We start from the raw sequence: 7,500 nt of genomic DNA on the forward strand, positions 1-7,500 counted from the left end.
ATATATATATATATATATATATATATATATATATATATATATATATATATATATATATATATATATATATATATATATACATATATATATATATATATATATATATATATATATATATATATATATATATATATATATATATATATAATATATATATATATATATAAACATAGATATATAAATATATATATATATATATATATATATATATATATATATATATATATATATATATATATATATATATATATATATATATATATATATATATATATAATAACGGATTTTGAGTGAAGCGAAAAATCTATTTTTGGGTGAGATGGCCATGTCGTCCTGATGGAAGTTCCTATAGGGTAGCTTCCTAGGGTATATTACAACTACGGCGATATTCCCAGAGAATTTACCTTAAGGTACCAGAATTCTAACTCCTGGAGCGAATATTCCTCATGAAAGGGATATCGCGACATATCAGAGAACGTATTCTTGACACGCCACATGGCAATCTGCACCCCGAACAGAGACTTCGTATCGCAGGGGGCAATTGGCAAGAAACGAATTCGGGAAAGAAAAAGGGGGAGCCGCTCCCAAGGCTCCCTATCTCCCGTTTCGTAAGCGTGCCTGGCGCCAGTCCTGGCGCCATCTGTATTCCTTGTAGCGTACACGAGGTGCTACAGATACTGTATGTAGGGAGGGGTCCTACAGCCCTTTCTTAGAAAGGCAAGGGCGGGTCCATCAGGACGACATGGCCATCTCACCCAAAAATAGATTTTTCGCTTCGCTCAAAATCCGTTTTTTGGGCTCAAGCCATGTCGTCCTGATGGAAGTATACCAGAGCATTACTGTATCTGTGGATTCTCAGAACGTGCCGTACTCCCCGGAGGTCATTTTTCCCGGTCGACTAGACCTAAAGACCTAAGATGTTACCGTTATACATCTTTTCAACTAACTATAAACCATGTTAGAGCTTCCTGCCCCCTACAGGGAAGAGTCCTACTAGACTCTGGAAAAGTCTCGAAGAGTACATATACCTATGTATGAATACCAGGCAAGCTAATATAGTGGTCTCACCCTATATTAAGTAAAGCATAGTTTGTAAAGAACCACTGCGTCAATATGAAATATCGACCAGTTATCCGCACAATACTTGTATTGGACAAAGGTTTATATCCGCATAGGAAGAAACTAGTAAAACCGCCCTCGTCCCCTTATGGGACGGAGTCCTCCCGTTAAGGGAATCATAAACCAATGCAACATAGCTTGCATAAAGGAACAATTCTATAGAATTATCCCAGATAAGGTACATAGAATAAATGCTCAATTATACCAATAAATTGACACAGGTGAAAGAGACGCAAGGTTCTCAAGAACAAGTTTATTGACAGACAATAAATAGACAGGTTAACAACAATTATATATGTATATATAAAAAGAGGATAACCCAAAACTTAAAGCATAAGTATGATAGTAAACAGAACTTGTTTATCTGAAAGAAAAAACATTAAATGCCACTTTTTTAAGATACCAAGGTATCAAGTCATAAAAGTCTCTATTACAAATCAATCACAATAGCGTTAGAAACGCTCGGCACACATGTCTGCACTTATGCTAGGTTCACCTTTGGAAATGGAACAGTCTATATGGGCAACTCAGTGCCCTCATTTAGATTGTAGTACAGTATGTAACTACACACTCACCCTGGAATTAATCGTCCCAATTAAAGCCACTGTTCCTCGCAGAGTTAAACAGTAGGGTTAACAACGCGACCCACTGCTACCACAGATCTCTTTAGTTCCTCTACTTGCTTCGCATAGTGGTGAAAGAACACTCTGGAAGACTTCCAGCCAGTGTATGAGCGTAGATGTTCGAAATCCATACAATTAAAGAAATTTAAGGATGAGGCAACTTTCCTCGGATCGTGACCTGCGGGTGTACTGTCAGGATCCGCTCTGCGAATAAAATATGTGATTTTCACTCTGAGTTGATTCAGAGATAAATTTGAGCCTGATGTTTCTCCCCTGAATAGTTGACCACCCTTGAAGTCTGAAGTTCTACGAAGATAGACCTTTAGGCATTCTACTGGACATAGAGATGCATCTTCTTTCAGAGGGCAGATTCTCCAGGGACCCCACCTGTTGGTGGGTAACTCATTCTTGGCGAGAAACGTAGGATCCGGAAACAGGTTCAGTTCTCCCCCATCCAGGAACTGAACACGACCTGCCTCTCTCGAGAGGGCTACGATCTCACTAACCCTGGCCACGGACGCGAGTGCAAAGAGGAAAATAACTTTTTGTGTCAAATCCTTTAACGCACACTCTTCATTGCTCAACAAAGAAGCGAAATGAAGAACTTTGTCTAAAGACCATGAAATGGGCTTTGGAGGTGCTGAAGGTCTGAGCCTAGCGCAGGCTTTCGGAACTTTATTAAAGATCTCGTTACCTAGGTCGACCTGGAAGGCATATAGAATGGGTCTTGTCAAAGCAGACTTACACGCCGAAATCGTGTTAGCCGCCAACCCTTGACCATGGAGGTGGATGAAGAAAGATAAGCAGAAGTCTGTCGAGATCTCCTGCGGACTCTTCGCCTTGACAAAGGCCACCCATTTTCTCCAAGATGACTCATATTGCCTTCTAGTAGATTTGCGCTTATATTCCTCTAGGAAGTCTATGCTGGCTTTCGAAATCCCGAAACGCTTTCTCACCGCTAGGGAGAGAAAATCATGAGCTGCAGGGTCCGGGTTTTCTGTAATGAAGCGCAGACAGTCGACTTCTGGACTCGCTGGGTCAGAACTGGATGTGGTAGCGGCACAAACTTCAGCTGTAGTTCCAATGCCAAGGGGAACCACACGCTGTTCGGCCACTTGTGGGCCACTATTGCCGCTACCCCCTTGAAGGATCTCAGTTTGTTGAGGACCCTCAACAGAAGGTTGTGAGGAGGGAACAGATAAATCCTGGACCATCTGTTCCAGTCGAGGGACATCGCGTCCACTGCTTCCGCTAAGGGGTCCTCGTACGGGGACACGTACAGGGGCAACTTCTTGTTGTCTTTCGTCGCAAAGAGGTCTATCTGCAGTTCTGGGACTTGATTCAGAATGAAGGAGAATGATCCTGCGTCTAAGGACCATTCCGACTCTATCGGTGTGAACCTGGATAGAGCGTCCGCTGTCACGTTGCGGACTCCTTGAAGGTGAACTGCCGACAGGTACCACTTCTTCTATTCCGCCAATCGGAAAATGGCCAACATCACTTGGTTGAGAGGTGGTGACCTCGACCCTTGTCGATTCAAGCATCTCACAACTACCTCGCTGTCCATCACCAACCTTATGTGGATCGAGTGACGCGGGGAGACTTTCTTTAAGGTAAGGAGCACTGCCATAGCTTCTAGAAAGTTTATGGGAAAGGTCCTGAATAGCTTGGACCAAGTCCCCTGGACTTTTTTCCGATGAGAGTGACCTCCCCATCCCTCCTTCGAGGCGTCTAAGTGAATCGTCACCGACGGGGGAAGGTGGCTGAAGAAGAACCGACTTCTTTAGATGTCTGGCTTGGGACCAAGGCCTGAGAAGAGTACGTAGCCGAAGCGGAACTGGTCTTCTCAGATCTCTACGCGCGTTTGATGCATAACTTCTCCAAACTCCGGTTGCTTCCTTTAGCTGTGCTCTTAGCACTGGGTCTGTCACCGAAGCAAACTGGAGAGAGCCCAGTACCCTCTCCTGTTCGCGTCTTGATATCCTTTCGGAATCTAGAAGTCTCTTGACAGAACCCGCTATCTCCTTCCTTTTCTTCGCCGGGATGGAGAAACGGTGTGATAAAAGGTCCCAGGGGATTCCCAGCCACTGGAACTTTTGAGATGGAGAAAGTCGAGACTATTTTCTGTTGATCTTGAAGCCTAGGTACTCTAGGAACTGGATCACTCGACTGGAAGCTTGCAAGCATTCTGTCTCGGATGCTGCCCACACCAGCCAGACGTCCAGGTAGGCTACTACCTGGATTCCCTTTAGGCGTAATTGTTTGAGAGCTGAGCTCGCAAACTTCGTGAAAATCCTTGGGGCTATGTTCAGCCCGAATGGCATGGCTCTGAAGGCGTATAGTCTTCGTTGTAGCCTGAACCCTAGGTAGGGGGAGAGTCGACGGCTGATTGGGATGTGCCAATAGGCATCTGACAAGTCTATAGAGACGGAGTATGCCCTCTTGTGCAGTAAGGTCCTTATGTGTTGCAGTGTTAGCATTTTGAATTTGCAATTCACTATGAACTTGTTGAGTGGCGACAAGTCCAGAATGACTCTGAGCTTTTCCGAGTCTTTCTTGGGAACATAAAACAGCCTCCCTTGGAATTTGATGGACTTCACCTTTCGGATCACATTTTTCTCCAACAGTTCTTGAACGTACTCCTCCAGAATGGGGGTGGAGTGTTGGAAAAACCGAAGGCACGGGGGTGGAGTGCTGTACCAGCTCCAGCCCAGTCCCTTCTTGAGTACGCTGTGGGCCCAGGGATCGAAGGTCCATCGATCCCAAAATTTCAGAAGTCTCCCTCCTACCGGTATCATCTCACTTGGACTGCCGTCCTGAGGTCTTGCCTCCCTGACCACGACCACCCCGGAATCCCATCCCCTTGAGGGGCGCCTAGACGAGCCTCTGGCTGCTCCTCTAGGAAGAAGACTGCCCTTCGAACGTTAGGGTGAATGCTGTGGACTGTGTCGACACAGCCTGGGGTACCCACTGAAAAGTGGTCGGGGTTTGTGCCACCATCTGGGGCACTGGAGGCAATGGCAATTGCAGTTGCTGTTGCTGTCTAAGGGGCTTGGCTGGCCGAGACGGTAACCTAGTCCTCATAGTCTTCCTCTTTGGTTGAGGACCCTCATCCGGGGAAGACTTTCTTTTGATAGCCAGGGCCCACATCTGGAGAAGGTTTCTGTTCTCCAAGGCGGCCTTATCAACAACTTCTTTGACCAAATCGGTAGGGAAAAGGTCTTTTCCCCAAATGTTGGAGGAGATTAATTTCCTTGGCTCGTGCCTCACCGTAGCCGCGGTGAACACGAACTCCCTGCAAGCTCTCCTCGCCTTGACGAAGCCATAAAGGTCCTTCGTCACTGTGGCCAGATGAGTCTGAAGAGACATTGAAGCAGCCAGTCTTTCTTTTGTCTCGAACTCTCTTCGCAAAAGAAAGTCAGACAGCTTGGGGAGGTCCTCGCCAAACTGCCGTCCGGCAATATCAGCCTCCAACTTTCCCACTGAGAACGTAAGATGGACGTCCTTCCAGTCTTTGTGGTCCATAAGCAGGGCCAGCGACAAGGGTTTACACTCCTCCAGGGAGGGGCAAGGCTTGCCCGCCTCGACTGCTTTTAGTACAGCCGCAAACCCTTTCTGTAAAAAGGGGAAGGCACTAGCAGGAGAGGACACAAAGGAAGGGAGCTTCTTGCTCAATGCAGCTACCTTTGAGTTAGAGAAGCCCCTCTCTTTCATCGAGGATGAAAGTAGAGCTTGAGCCTTAGCATGGTCCATCACTATGACCTCCTCCGGCTCTGTCTCCTCCTTTGAAGCTGGTTCCTTCTTCAGCCGGACATAACAGTCCGGATATGAGACCTTGCTGGGCCAGAATTCCACCTCCTCTAGGGGAACTGAGCCCAGCTTATCCGAGATGACGATCTTTCCAGTCGTCATCGGCATGTGCTCAGCATACCTCCATGGGTTAGCATCTGAGCACAAGGGAAGGTCTTGCACATTGAGCCTTTTCTGGGGCCCATGTGATTCTGCAAGGCACTGCATCCGCAGTTCCATAGCAGCCGCCTTCTCCTGATTCTCCTTCTGCATTTGTTGGATCATTCCAACAATAGAAGAGAGGGCCTGTCCCAGCTCTACTGGGAGACCGGCCGATGTTGAGGGAATAGGCTACGGAATCTGAACCGGAGTAGCCGACACCTCGTCGACCTCTTCCTCTACGATGTCTGGGGCTTGAACTTCATCCTGGCCTCCTGCCAGGAGGTCTTCCTCCAAACGCTCGTCCACATCAGACATCCTGTCATCTAACTGGATGTCTTGCATCGCGACCGCGACTTCAGCATCCACCTGGATCTGACTTTGGGGGATCTCCTCTTGAGGCTGGGGAATCACTGCATCAGCTGATGCCTTAGGGAAAAGATACACCCTCATCTTCTCACTTGGAAGATAAGGGCCAGAGGTGTTCTTTTGGAAGCCCCTTACCCAGGTACGAAGCTTCTCCCTTGCTATATCCCTTGATTCCGCCGTCCTAGGGGAATCAAATCCTCAGTAATCAGGTTAGTGCACACAGTACATACCTGAGAGTCCCAATACTGGAGATCATCCTTGGAGACAGCGCATGCTGCGTGTCTCCTACAGAACTCATGTCCGCAGAGGTTCTTGCTGCGGACGTTGCAGAAAACATTTCCGCACTTTGGAGGGTCCTCCTGTAAAGAGAAGAAATTTCCATGAGTATCAAGTGAACTATGTATCACTGGATATGCATAGTATAGCATAACAATTCAGAAAGGAAAGACACACACTTGTGTTTCCCTCACAACCCATTGTTACAGCCTTCCAGATAATAAAATCAAATGGTTAATCTCTTCTAGAGTAACCAATGCAAAGTTTCCAGAGGAAACAGGTGGATCTCACACCTAAGCAATGATTTTAAAATCCTGGATAATAGACAGGAAAGAACTCACTTTCCTATCTGTAGGGCAACAGCAAAGGGCCGTGCAAGAAAACACAAAAGTGTTAGAACACACAGTGCTGTACCAAAACCCATACTATAGTTTTCTTCTTACAGCATATGTTATACTGAAGAATACTGGTACAGTATAGGAGGTTATATGCCGGCCGGCACTTGCCGGCCGGCACACACCGTAACTAGCTTTAAAGTATACTACTTAACAGCTATAAGGCGGCAGAACGCTGATTCCAATGCATGTGCCGCCCGGCAGTAACTGCCGGCCGGCAACAGTCAATGTCGGCCGGCAATGATTGCCGGCCGGCAACTACACAAGGTAGTACCCGGCTGCCGGCCACACTCTTGGTGACCGGCAGACAAGGGCTGACATTAGCAGGCCGGCAAAGGTACAGGACCGATGCCAGCCGGCAGCAAAAGAACCAGAGGACTACAACCGCCCGGCGGCCGGCCTCATAGGCCGGCAACCGGGTCGTGTACAGCACTAGAAGAAAAACAGAATGGATACCGGGATAAGAGTGTACACTACCTCCAAGCCCGACAATCCGAAAGAGTGCAAATAAGGAAGGGGAGAATCTAATTCAGGCTTCCTGACCAATGCCGTCTGATTCTGCAGGCCGGCATGGATGAGGGACCAAGGGAGGTCCGGGCAGCAATCAAAGCAGAAGACCCTTGCCGGCAATGGACTGAGTCAATTCCACATCCTAACCTATTCTAGGTCCAGATGTAGAATGACGTACCGTACTGTAATGGCTAGGCCATTACGGAGATAGAGGGGGAAGGGACAAAAGATGGTCCTACCAACCTTGCTTTAGTGACGGA

This window comes from Palaemon carinicauda, chromosome 17, assembly GCF_036898095.1.
Source record: "Palaemon carinicauda isolate YSFRI2023 chromosome 17, ASM3689809v2, whole genome shotgun sequence".
Classification (NCBI taxonomy): domain Eukaryota; kingdom Metazoa; phylum Arthropoda; class Malacostraca; order Decapoda; family Palaemonidae; genus Palaemon; species Palaemon carinicauda.